Source organism: Chrysochloris asiatica, unplaced genomic scaffold (assembly GCF_000296735.1).
Source record: "Chrysochloris asiatica unplaced genomic scaffold, ChrAsi1.0 scaffold00028, whole genome shotgun sequence".
Classification (NCBI taxonomy): domain Eukaryota; kingdom Metazoa; phylum Chordata; class Mammalia; order Afrosoricida; family Chrysochloridae; genus Chrysochloris; species Chrysochloris asiatica.
In genome coordinates this window covers 25,572,602-25,586,317 of record NW_006408546.1, presented here as the reverse complement: position 1 = coordinate 25,586,317, position 13,716 = coordinate 25,572,602, and positions in this window count along the sequence as shown.

Sequence of the window (13,716 nt, the reverse complement as noted above, 5' to 3'; positions counted from 1 at the left end):
TGGATTTCCTCCTTCAGTATTATTGGATCTTGATCATATGCTACCTCTTGAAACTGTTGAACATTAACCATTTTCTTTGGTACACTGATCCTGTGTATTCCTTCCATCTTCTCTTGATGCTTTCTGCATCCTTCAATAATTTGCCCAGAGAATCTTTCAATAACGAAAGTCGAGGCTTGAATATTTACTTCAATTTCCCCAGCTTGAGAAATGCTGAGCATTGTTCATCCTTTTTGATTTTCTGACTCTAGATCTTTGCACATTTTGTGTTAATATTTGGCTTTATCTTCTCCACCTGATCTTTGAAATTTTCTGTTCATCTTTTGTACATCCTCATTTCTTCCATTTGCTTTAGCATTTCTACTCTGGAGAGCAAGTTTCAGTGTCTCTTCTGACACTCATTTTGACCTTTTCCTTCTTTCTTGTCTTCTCAATGACTTAGCTTTCTTCATGTATGATGTCCTTGATGTCATCCCACAACTCTTCTGGTCTTCGGTCTTTAGTGTCCAGTGCATCAAATCTGTTCTTCAGATAATCTCTAAATTCAGGTGGGATATATTCAAGGTCATATTTTGGCTCTCATGGACTTGTTTTCATTTCCTCAGCTTCAGTTTGTATTTGCATATGAGCAATTGATGGTCTGTTCAACAATGTGCCCCTGGCCTTGTTTTCACTGATGATATGGAGCTTTTCCATCATCTTTTTCCGCAGATGTCATCAGTTTGATTTCTATGTATTCCATCTGGTGAGGTCCATGTGTATAGTCATGTCTTATGCTTTCTAAAGAAGGTATTTGAAATGAACAATTCATTGGTTTTGCAGAATTCTATCATGCGTTCTCCAGCATCATTACTATCACCAAGGCCATATTTTCCAACTACTGAACCTTCCTCTTTGCTTCCAACCTTTGCATTCCAATCACCAGTAATGATCAATACATCTTGATTGCATGTCTGATCAATTAAGATTGAAGAAGTTGGTAGAATTCTTCTATTTCATCCTGGTTGGTGCATAAATTTGAATAATAGTTATTTTAACTGGGCTTCCCTGTAGGTGCATGGATATAATCCTATCACAGATAGGGATGCACTGCAAAATAGATCTTGAAATGTTCTTTTTGATGATGAATGCGACACCATAGCAAATCATGTGGTTGTCAGATTCAAAATGGCCAATACCAGTCCATTTCAGCTCACTAATGCCTAAGAAATTGATGTTTATGCATTCCATTTCATTTTTGACAACTTCCAATTTTCCTAGATTCATACTTCGTACATTCCATGTTCTGATTTTCAATAGATGTTTACAGCTGTTTCTCTTCATTTTGAGTTGTGCCCCATCAGCAAATGATGGTCCTGCGGGCTTTCCTCCACAAGCATTACTCCATTCACTTTATGACAGTCAACTCTACTTGGAGCAAGCAGCTCTTCCTCAGTGGCATTTTGAGTGCCTTCCAACCTGAAGGGCTCATTTTCCAGCACTATATCTGACAGTGTTTGTCTGCTATTCATAAGTTTCTCAGTGAGTAAGTATTCCCAAGTAGTCTGTCACTCCTTCTTCCTAGCCTGTCTTCGTCTGGAAACTCATCTGAAACCTGTCCAGCATGGGTGCCCCTGCTTGTATTTAAAATACTGGTGGCATAGCTTTCAGAATTACAGCAACTCACAAGCCACCACCATACGACAAGCTGACAGACGAGTAGATAACTTAATGAATGCCCCACACCCACACTCTCATTTATAAACTTGTATGAAACCAAACCCAAACAGTAATATATCCTTCAATATGAGATAACTGATCTCTCTCTCTCTCTTTTTTTTTTTTAACCAAACCCATAAGCAAAATTAAAACTTTGTTTCTGACTCCTGCTGGCCCATGTATGTCAGAGTAGAACTAAGTTCCATAAGGTTTCCAATTGTATTTGTAGAGCAGAGGATGTATGAGTGAGTGTTTCTGTATGTATATAACCAGTTAGCCCCTTGTGATCAAGTAGACTCTGTCTAGCCCATGTATGTCAGAATACAACTCTGCTCCATAGGCTTTGCAGTAGCTAATTGTTCAGCAGTAAATTGCCAGGTCTTTCTTCTGAGGCACCTCTAAGTGAACTCTAACCTCTCACCTTGCACTCTACCCCACTCAGGGGCTATGTAAGAGGCTTCATGGGTCAGAGTTGACTTGATGGCACCTAACAACATCATTATATATATGTGGGTGCTTCAAATGTTTGTTTAAAAATTCCATCATCTTTTAATTCCAAGGAATTTCTGGAGGAACTCCCTATAGGATTTCCAAGAATGGCTGATGTTTTTGAAATGCTAACCTTCAGGTTAGCAGTAGAGTGCTTATCCAACAACATCACAATAGGGCTCAAATTAGAAGTAACCAACACAGATGAAATACTCAATTAGAGTTCAAGGGAAAATTCTATATGAATAGTGAGATTGCAGTTTCAACTGATAATGACATTTTCCTAGATAAAATATTTAACAGTCAAAGTGTAACATTTCTATTAAAATTGTTACATCTTTTGTTAACTCTTTAAAAATTACAATGAGCCAAGTGGATTTATTAGACCAATTGATCTTTTGGTGACTGGGCTTTCTCCATTAATAGTCCTTGAGTGGCTGTCTGGGACCATTAACATTCTCCACAGGTTCAGTTGGCCCACTTGAATTCAAATTAATGGATGGCCCTTCTCTGAATAAGATGACATTCAATGCAAGTGAACAAATTCAGGTGAAACATGACATAGTCCATAGAGAATTATCCATGGTGTACCAAACTAGATGCCACCGAACGGATTCTGGCTCATGACAGCCATGTGTGTCAGAGTAGAACTTTGTTCCACAGGTTTTGTTTGGCTTATCCTGCCTTTCCTCCAAGGCAGCTTTAAAGGGATTCAAATCTCTAATCTTTTGGTTAGCAGCAGAATGCTTTAAACATTTGTACCACTTTTTTGCTGTTATGTGCCTTTGAGGCAATTCTCAGAGCAAGCTTATGAACCACCCACTGAAGAACTGTGTGATCCTGTGCCATCCTCCCAGCTGTTGCTATGTTTGAACCCCTTGGTGTCAATCTATCTTGTTGAGAGTCTCTGTCTTTTTTTTTACTGACTTACGACCACAAGCACTTGCCTTCCCCTTTGTCACACTGTGGTGGCTTGTATGATGTTATGATGCTGGAAGCTATACCACCAGTAGTATAAATACCAGCAGGGACACCCATGATGGACAGGTTTCAACAGAGCTCCCAGACTAGAGAAGGGGAGGAAGAACACTTCTGAATGGTTAGCCTCTTGAAAATCTGACTAGTAGTGGAACATTGTCAGATTTAGTGCTGAAGATGAGCCCTTCAGGCTGGAAGGCTCAAGACATGACTGGGCTCTCTTGTGATACTATAGTAAATAATTGTTATTAGCACTGCTTGTGAGGGTTGGAAATGTAAAGGTAGATGTTTTGTAGCAAGGAGGGAGTGATTAACTTTGCAGTCTATGAGCGGAGGTCCCTGCGACCATCAAGGGAGAAGAGTGGAGAGCAGGACCCTACCCAGAGAAGCAGTGATGTCTGAGATGGAGGCAGACATGATGATGTGGAGAGATGGAGCAGTTGGGGACTTTAGACACAGAGAGGGAGAAGGGCTGTGTGCTGACGACTGGGGGGCAAGCTTGGTTGGTTTATGATACATGGAGGAGATTGTAACCATGACAGTGAGAAGATATACGATAGGATAAATGTAAAATTGATGTTCTCTCGTGTAAACTATCACATAATTCACAATAAAATATTTAAAAAAAATAAAAAGTGGGGAGCAAGGGATCCTGACCAGAAAAGTGGTAACAAGAGATGGTGGCAGAGGTGATGGCATAGAGAGATGATCAGCAGAGAACTAGAGGCCCATGGACTGAGAAAAGCAGTGTGCCTGTGGGTATGAGACTGGATTGTAAAATTTGCCCTTTGGACATTTAAATGAATGCATATTTTCAATGAAGTATGCTTACTTCAAGAAAGGGAAAAAATGGTAATAGAGGTAAATGCTGTTGACTGAGGGTACATGGAGGGGACTGTGATCATTATAATGATTTGCTGAATGTAAAACTTGATGATCTGCCCTGTAAATCTTTACTCACTGAATTCACGATAAAAGCTTTAAAAAAACAAAACAAACAAACCAAAAAGACATGACTGGGAAAGAGCTGCCTCCTCAAAGCACAGTTGACCTAAGTAACTTGGATGGAGTTAAGCTTTCAGGACCTATATATGATGTAAAACAACTCAAAATGAGAAGAAGCAATTGTAAGTATCCATTAATAATCAGAATGAGGAATTGAAGTGAAAAATGAAATGGAATGCATAAACTCCGCATCTTAGGAATTGGTGAGCTGCAATGAACTGGCATTGGTCTCTTTAAATCATACAATTTACATGGTTTACTAGGCTAGGACAACAAATTCAAGAGGAATGGCTTTGCATTCATTATCAAAAAGCATATTTCAAGATCTAACTTGAAAGACTGTGCTGTTCACAATGGAATAAAATCCTGGCCATTGTAATCCATAAGAGTTTCATTGGCTGATTTATGGAAGTCAATGGCCAGGAGTTTCTTCGTAGTCTGTCTCAGTGTGGAAGCCCCTCTAAACCCCATTCAGGATTCTAGTAAATTACTAGTCTCTACTGAGGGACAGATGGTGGCTGTGCCTGAGGTTTAAGGACTGGAAACCGAACCCAGTACAATTGCATGAAAGAAGAGAATTCTACCACTAAACCAATGCCTATCTTTTCCTTAGACTACAGAATTAGCCCCCCCAACTCATGACTCTCTTATCTAACTTTTTTCTTTTCCAATTCCTATTTCATACCAAAGCCAAAGTTTACTTATTTATTTTTAATGGTCCACTCCTTCCTTAATGCATTCATAAACATAATGAAACTTTCTGTGGACATAAAACGGCATGACTTTCTAATTCCCCCAGAGATGAAGGTATTGTCCCATTTCCTTTAATTTGCTTTTACTGGATTCCAGTGCATATGACCAAAGTTTCTGGTGTACATCATTTTTAGGAAATGGAGTCATTCTTTCCTCTTCAAAATGCAGCTGTGCTTAAAATGAGGCAAACCCAAAGAGCAATGCTATCACTTTGTAGAGTGCTCCTTAGGGCTCATGTTCCCAGGATATAGAGGTAGTCATTTGCTTCCACTTGTCCAAAGCTCTAAGACTGCCAGTGTGTCACAAAACCTCAGAGGGTGGTAGACCTCAGTGTGACTGTAGAGTATGTGTCCATCTGAAACTGTTACCGATTTGTCTCTGTTTTGAAGATGGCAGATCGGATCAGACAAGAGACACTTTAAAAATGAGTGCTATGCACTTAGTTCCATCTATCAACCCCAAGAAAGTGATCCTAGAAGAGACAGCATTTTCTTCTCATAGATGAATCACATTTGTCACGACATGAAGTATCTTTATACTCGATAAGTCTACACATGTTTGTGAATTTATGATAACTAAGGTCGTACATGGAGTCCTGGTGTGGCGCTGTGGGTTCATGCGCCAGACTGCAAAACCATTTGAACTACAAGATCGGCGGCTCAAGCTCACCACCTGCTACTCAGAAACCCCATACTGGGTTGCTGTGGTTTGGAACTGACTCGATGGCATTTAATGACAACAATGGTAGTATAATCTTTTTAATCAACATTGTTGAGTTATAATTCACACATAATCAAATGCACAAAAGTTAAGTATGCTAGTATAAATGGTTTATACTCAACTACCAACCTAAAGAACTCCTGGGGTGGCACCATAGGATGAGTACTAGACTGAAAACCAAAAGGTTGATGGTCCAAATGCAACAGCCGCTCCTTGGAAACCCTATAAAGGCTTGTTCTGAATCAGAACCAACAACAAGAGCATGCTCCATTGCATTTATAGGTGTGTTTGCAGCAAAGTAATTACCCATATAAAAATACCCTCTGTATATTTGTTGGTGTATTTGTTGTCATACTTCCACTCTCCCTCCCCTACCCATTCAGTCTGTGTATTTGTCCATTAATCTATCCATACAACACTGCCATTGCAAAGTTGTATGTTAAAAATATTTACCTCTATCCCCTTTAAGCCTTGCATTCTTCCCTGTGTCTTTACCAGTCTTCATCTTTCTTCTACCAATCTTCCTCTTGTTGTATATGGCCTTCTCTGTCCCCGAGTTAATACATGTCTACCCTTTAGCCAGTGAATGACACTCCCAACCTCCCTGAACGAAACTATCAAAGAATGTTCCTTTTAGCATGAAAAACTTTTCTTGATATTTGTACACTAGTGTTTGCATACAATATTTGTCCTTTTTAAATTCACTAACTTCATTCAACATAATGTCCTCCAGGTTCATCCATGTTCTGAGTGGGTTCAGAGATTATCATTATTCTTCATCATAGAGTAGTATTGCATGTGTGTAGATATCAAAGTAGTGATGGACATTTAGGCTTTTCCAATTTTTTTGTTATTAAAATAATGTGGTGATTAACATGGGTGTGCATATATCTACCCATGCCATGACTCTTAATTTGGGGGGATTGCTGGGTCATGGTGCTGTAGGTTAGTGTGCTGGACCACAAAGTTGACTTGAACCACAAGGTTACCAGTTCAAGCTCACCAGCTACTCTTCTGAAACCCTATACAGGGTCATTCTGGGTCGGACCCAACTTGATGACACTTAACAACAACAACAGTATTAATAGTTCCCGCTTTTTGAGGCAGCATCATAGCATTTTCCCCAGTGGTTGTACCATTTTACAGTCTCATCAGCAGTATAGGAGAGTCTCACTATCAACACACCCTCACTAGTCTTTGCTGTTTTTGTGAACTTTACTATTAATGCTGAGATAAAATTATATGTCATTATGTTTTTTGATAAGAATGGGACTGCTAACTACAAGGCTGGCTTTCAAACTTACCAGCTGCTCCTCAGACACCCTATACAGGGTTGCCATAAGTCAGAACCAACTCAACAGCACTTGACTAATCATCACAAACAACAAACAACAACAATGACTAATCATCACAAACACTACTTCGTATGTTTGTTGGCCACCAGAATGTCTTCTCTGGTAAAGTGTCTGTTCATGTCCTCTACTCATTTTTTAATTGGGTTTTTTTCTCTTTCTTATAGAGATGTTGACACTTTCTCTAAATTTTAGAGATTAGTCCCTTGTCTGATATGCCATTACAAATTTTATTTTCCCATTTTGTGGGTGCTCTTTTTACTCTTAGTGAAATCTTTTGATGCACATAAGTGTCTAATTTTTAGGTGATCCTCGTCATCTATTTTGTCTTGTGCTGTTTGTGTGGTTTAGTTATGTTTGATCATGTGTTTATGCCATGTATCAGAACCCCTAAGTTTGTCCCTATTTCTACATTGATGATTTCTATAGTTCTTGGTTTTATATTTTGGTCTTTAATCCACATAGAGTTGGTTTTTATATATGGTGTGTGAAATGGGTCTTGTTTAATTTTTCTGCAAATGGATTTCCAGTTTTACGAGCACCATTTGTTGAAGAGACTATCTCTTCCCCATTTAATGTGTTTTGGTCCTTTGTCAAAGATCATTTGGTTGCACGTGAATGGGTTTACTTCTAGGTTCTCAATTCTGTTCCACTGATCCATGAATATTTTCTTATACTTGTTGCTGTTGTTAGGTGCCATCGAGTTGGTACCGACCCATAACAACCTTATGCACAGAAGAACGAAACACTGCCCGATCTTGGGCCAACCTCACTACTGCTACCACTTGGCCAATCCATCTCATTGGTGGCCTTCCTCTTTTTCTCTGACCCTCACCTTACCAAACATGATATCCTTCTCCTGTTACTTGTCCCTCCTGACAATATGTCTAAAGTATGAGAGACCAAATTTGGCCATCCTGGCCTCCAAGGAGCACTCTGGCTGCACTTCTTCAAAACAGATCTATTGGTTCTTTTGGCAGCCCATGGCACTTTAAGTATTCTCCTCCAACACCATAACTCAAATACATCAATTCTTCTACAGTCTTCCTTAGTCACTGTCCAGTTTTCACATGCATATGAGGTTATTGAAAATACCATGGCTTGGGTCAGGCGTACCTTAGTCCTCAAGCTGACCTCCTTGCTCTTTAATGCTTTAAAAAAGGTCTTGTGGAGCAGATTTGCCTAATGCAAAACGCTGTTTGATTTTTTGACTGCTGTGTTTCTTATACTAGTTCCAGGCTATTTTGATCACTGTAGCTTTGTAGTAGGTTTTGAGATCAGAAAGTGAGAGGCCTCCAACTTTGTTCTTCTTTAATAATGTCTTTCTTGTTTGGAGTCTCTTTCCTTTCCATATAAAGTTAGTGATCAGTTTTTCTATCTCTTTAAGAATGATGTTGGAATATGGGTTGCAATTGCTTTATATCTATAGATCACTTTGCATACTGTTGATATTTTCACAATGGTATGTCTTCCTATCTAAAAGCATGGTAAATTCTTTTGTTTTCTTGCAGTAGTGTTTTGTAGCTTTCTTTGTATATGTCTTTTGTTTCTCTGGTTAGATTCATTCCTAAGTATTTCATCTTTTGGATGGTTATTGTAAATGGAATAGTTTTCTATTCAGAGTTCTATTTATTAGTAAAGGAATTTGACTGAGTTTTGTATGCAGATCTTGTACTCTGCCACTTTACTGAGTCTTTCAATGACTCTCATAAACTTCTTGCTAAGTGCTTGGATATTTTTATGTGTGGTGGTGGTGTTTATATGCCATGGAGTCAGTTTCGAGTCATAGCAACCCTGTATAGCGTTTCCAAGGCTGTAAGTCTTTACGGGAGCAGAAAGTCTCATCTTTCTTCTGCAGATTAGCTGGTAGTTTCATGAAGTTAGTAGCCCAACTTGTAGTCACTATGCTACCAGAGCTCCTTGTTTTTATGTATGGGATCATATCATCTGTAAATAGTGATAGTTATACTTCTTTGCCAACTTGAAAGCTTTTAATTTCCCTTTCTTGTCTTATAGCTCTGGCTAAGTCTAGCAGAACAGTATTGAATAGGAGTGGTGATAAAGGGCATCCTTGTCTGGTTCCTATTCACAAAGGGAGTGTTTTTAGTTTCTTTCCATTGGTAGTAATGCTCACTGTTGGTTTGTATATATACCCTTAATTATGTCAAGGAATTTCCCCTCTATTCCTATTTTGTTGAGTGATTTTATCAGGAATGGATGTTGGATTTTATCAAATGCCTTTTCTGCGTTGAGGACTAACACATAGTCTCTTCTACAGAATATGTGATGTGCACTGGAAAAGAAGGTGTATCATGCCGTTGTTGGGTTGACTGGTCTGCGTAAATCTCTGAGGCCAAGTTAGTTGAGTGTGTTGTTTAGATCTTCTGTATATTTGTTGAGCTTCATATTTTGTCCTTCATCAAAAGTGTATTAAAATCTCCTACTATTATTACTGTTGTTAAGTGCCATGACATTGATTCTGACTCAGAGCAACCCTGTATAGGGTTTCCAAGGAACAGCTCATGAGTTTGAACCAACAACCTTGTCATTCAAGCTGACCTTGAGGTCCAGTGCTTTGTTCCAGAGTGCTTCTATTTCTCTCCTCTATTAGAGTTTTATTGATATATTTTGAGACTCTTGAATTGGTTGTTGTTGTTGCTGAGTGCTGTGGAGTCAGTTTTGACTCAAAGTGACCCTGTATAGGGTTTCTAAGACTTTAAATCTTTTGTAGGATCAGAAAGCCTCATCTTTCTCCAGTGGAACAGCTGCTGTACTTGAACCTCTGACCTTGTGATTCACAGTCCACTGTTTATCCTATAGAGCCACCCCTTTCATTGCGGGCATAGATTTTAATTATAGTTATGTGTGTGTGGTACTATAAGGTCAGTACTGAACTGTGGACCACAAAGTTGGAAGTTCAAACCCACCAGTTGCTCCTCAAAAGGGTCACTGTGAGTCAGAACTGACTCAACATACTTAATAACAGTCCACTTAGTTAATTGACAATTTACTCAGGAGATAACACCCTCCTTTTTCTAGTATGCTGGTTTTTGCCTTAATGTCTCTTTCATCAGAAATTACTATTGCCACTCCTGTGCATCATGGTTGCCATTACCTTGATAAATAGAGTCCTAGTATGTGCTGCTTGGAGTCCTGGTGTGGTGCTGTGAGTTAATGCGCTAGACTGCAAAGTCAGTTTGAACTACAAGGTTGGTGGTTTAAGGTCACCAGTCACTCCTTGGAAACCCTTTAGAGGGTCGCTATGGGTCGGAACTGACTCGATGGCACTTAACAACAACAGTATGTGCTGCAGGATACTGAATTGTACTGCAAGGTTAGTTTGAAACCCAAGATCATTGGTTCAAACTCTCCAGTCTCTCCTGGAAACCCTATACAGGGTTGCTATGAATCAGAACTGACTCGATGGCACTTCCCAACATGAAGCTTGATATATCTTTTCCAACCTTCAATTTTAGTTTATTTTTGTCTTTGTGTATAAGGTATGTGTCTTACAGGGAGTAAATTGAAGGATCATGTTTTCTTATCCACTCTGCTACTCTCGGTCTCTTGACTGATGTATTTAATCCATTTACATTCATGTAATTATCTAGAGGTATGACTAGATTGCTATCATTTTGCTGTGTGGTGGTTTTTTTGTTTTGTTTTGTTTTCCTTTGCTTTGTTTTTGTGGTGCTGCTGGTTTCTTTTTTCCAAAAAATATTTTGTTCTGAGTTCGTTTTGTTGGTGTGCTTTCTTGTTATTTTCTTCACTGCTGTTGTTGCTTTGTTTGGCAGGGTGGGGGGAGGGTGGGTGAAAACGGTTTTTAAATTTTTTTTAAAACCTTTTATTGTGAATCGATTGAAGGTTTACAGAGTAGAAACATCAGTTTTACATTCTACAAATCATATACTTTGCTTTTTATTACATGGTTACAATCCCCTTCATGCACCAACAGTTAGCAGCATTTACCTCTATTCACTTTAACCACTATATTCCTCTCTGTTACCATCATCGCCATCTTTTCTCTCCCAAACTCCCTTTGGTTGTATATTGCCTGCCCTGTCATCTGTGTCAATGTGTGTCTGCACTCTAGCACATCTATCATTTCCTACTCCCTCCAAAATCATCAAAGATGATTTGTTTTATTAAGAAACCTCACCCTTTCTTCTTCTTTTCTGATGTACAAACACACGCACACACACACACACACACAGAGGAATATATAATTGTTTGAACAACCAAAGGGCACATTCTGGAAGCCTGCCTCCTGGATGTCAGCACACAGCCTTTCTCTTTCCTTGAGTCTACAGTCCTCAGCTGCTCTATCTCTCCATGCCCTCATCTCTGCCTCCATTTTTGGTATTGCTGCTTCTTTGATTAAAGTCCCATGTTCCACTCATGCTCTCTGTTGACGGTCCTAGAGTCCTTTGTTCCTATTCTGTAAGATTAACTACTACCCACTTTTGTTACAAAACATATACCTTTACAGTTGTGACAATCACAATTAGGTATGATAGCAATTACTCACTATTGAATCAAATGAATCCCATACTCATCTCCTTTCACCAGACCCATCTAGATAACAGAAAACTATTCAGTGGTGATGCTACCTTCCCTGGCACACTCAGAAACTAAACTTCCTCTTGAAAATTTCTAAGCCAGCCATTTCATGCCTTTATAGCACCCCTCCCCCCATTTTAGGTAGCCAGTGTCTGAGTTGCCTGTCCCTATCAACCCTGTGTACAGAGAAGGTAGTTTTGATCCTTGATGTGAAGACTGCTTTCTCAGTTGATATTTTGAGCTACTACATCCATAAGTGTAGGTCAAGTTCATTAAATTGTAGCAATTTGCACTTGCTTCCGGTATCAAATTTCTGCATCTTCCTTCCTCTAGTCTAGTTCTGATCATCAAGCCATTGAAGTTAGGTCAAATGGGTACTGTCTGTGAGTTCAGGCATTTTTGTGCATCTCCCCTCACTTCATATCAGCTGGACACTTCATTCTGAGCTCTAGCCCTCCATGGCTAGGTCCTTGTCGATGGGCTCAGGAGTCCTCAAATCTCACCACACTTCTTCAGACCAACCAACCCTTCCTATTCTCTCTCTCATCTCCAGGTTGACAGGAGTCTATGGAATGTGGTAAAATTCAGCCTATCTCTTCATTGCTGCCTTTCTCCCATGGTCACAAGTAGACTAACACAGTCACCAGCAGGCTTACATGCCTGCTTGTGCGTTCCTTTGAGTTTCAGTCTTGGAGGGAATTTTCTCCTGAACGGATGTGATTGCTTGCCTTGGTGGCTACCCAGTGAACAACTTGCTTCTTCTTGTAGTAGCTAATCAGACTGCTGTTTTTGTTTTTTTATTTTTCTTGCTTATCTTTGTTTAAAGAAGTGTCTTCTGTTCTAACTACTTTGGGCTAGTCTGCATGTCCTTTCAAGTGGGAATGTCCCACCTCAGAAGGTCCTGGATGGGGCTCAGGATTCCACCTAAAGTCGTATACACTACAAAGACTCCACAAAAGGCCTATTTCAGTGGTCAAGTTCTAGAACCTGTTTAAGGTAATCCAACTGAAGACGGCCTCACAAGCTTTCTGTAATCATGTTTCCTGATAATCCTTTATATCCCACACAAGTAGGCAATGTTACAATAGTAGACAAGGGAAACCAATATCCATAAGACAATCAAGCATCTTAACATTATTTCCCTTCTTTTACCCATTCAGGCTATATCTTGATTCTGGTATCTCAGAGTCCTGTTTTTCCAAGGTTGAATATATTTACATCTGACTCATTTAGCCATGCAAATCTAACTGTTTCCCTGTCTACCTTGTTCTTCCATTCCCCTCCCCCTTCTTGTGTATTGCCCTCCCTTTCTTTGTATATTGCCATCCTCAAACCCCAAACTTGGCCCTATAACATTTTCACGACCACCAGCGTGTTTAAGTCCACTGTTTGTAACAGCGGTAACTGTACCAGCCCATTTCACCAAGGGTCTCCCTCACCGTCACTGGCCCTCACTTCACCAAACATCATGTCCTCTTGTAATGATTAATCCCTCCTAATGACATGGAGGGCTTCTATCATGGAGGGCGGCGGTTAAAGGATGTGCGAGAACTGCGCAGACTTGGTGGAGGTATTAAATAAAACCCAGACCATGGAGCGGCCTGGTGAGAGGTGTCTGGAGACCAGGTCAATGGGGAGACACTGCCTAGTGGGAAGCGACTGCAGGGGCCAGCCAGGCTGTCCTATTTACCCCAGACGCGAGAGTGCCTTCTTAGCCTAACCATTGGATCTTGGCTTTGAGGCGGGGTCAACCAACTTAGAGACCCACAAGCACAGCCCAAAGCCTCTCACTACAACCCAGTCGCCCCTGGTGCTTCCACCTCTTGATTGACTTCCGAGGATGGAAATCCCGCCTTTGAGCCGGACTTAAGGGCCCTAGCACAAGGAGATTCCTATTTAACAGCAACCATGCAACCTCCACTTGTCTGTCGTGCCGTGGTGGTTTGAATTGCTGTGATTCTGAGGGCTATGCCACCAGTATTTTAAATAACCAGCAGGGTCACTCATGGTGGCCAGGTTTCAGATGAACTTCCAAACAAAGACAGACTAGGAAGAAAGAGTGACAAACTACTTCCGAATCACTAGTCACTGAAAACTCTATGAATAGCAGAGAAACACTGTCAGATACAGGACTGGAAGGTGGGAAGGCACTCAGAATGCA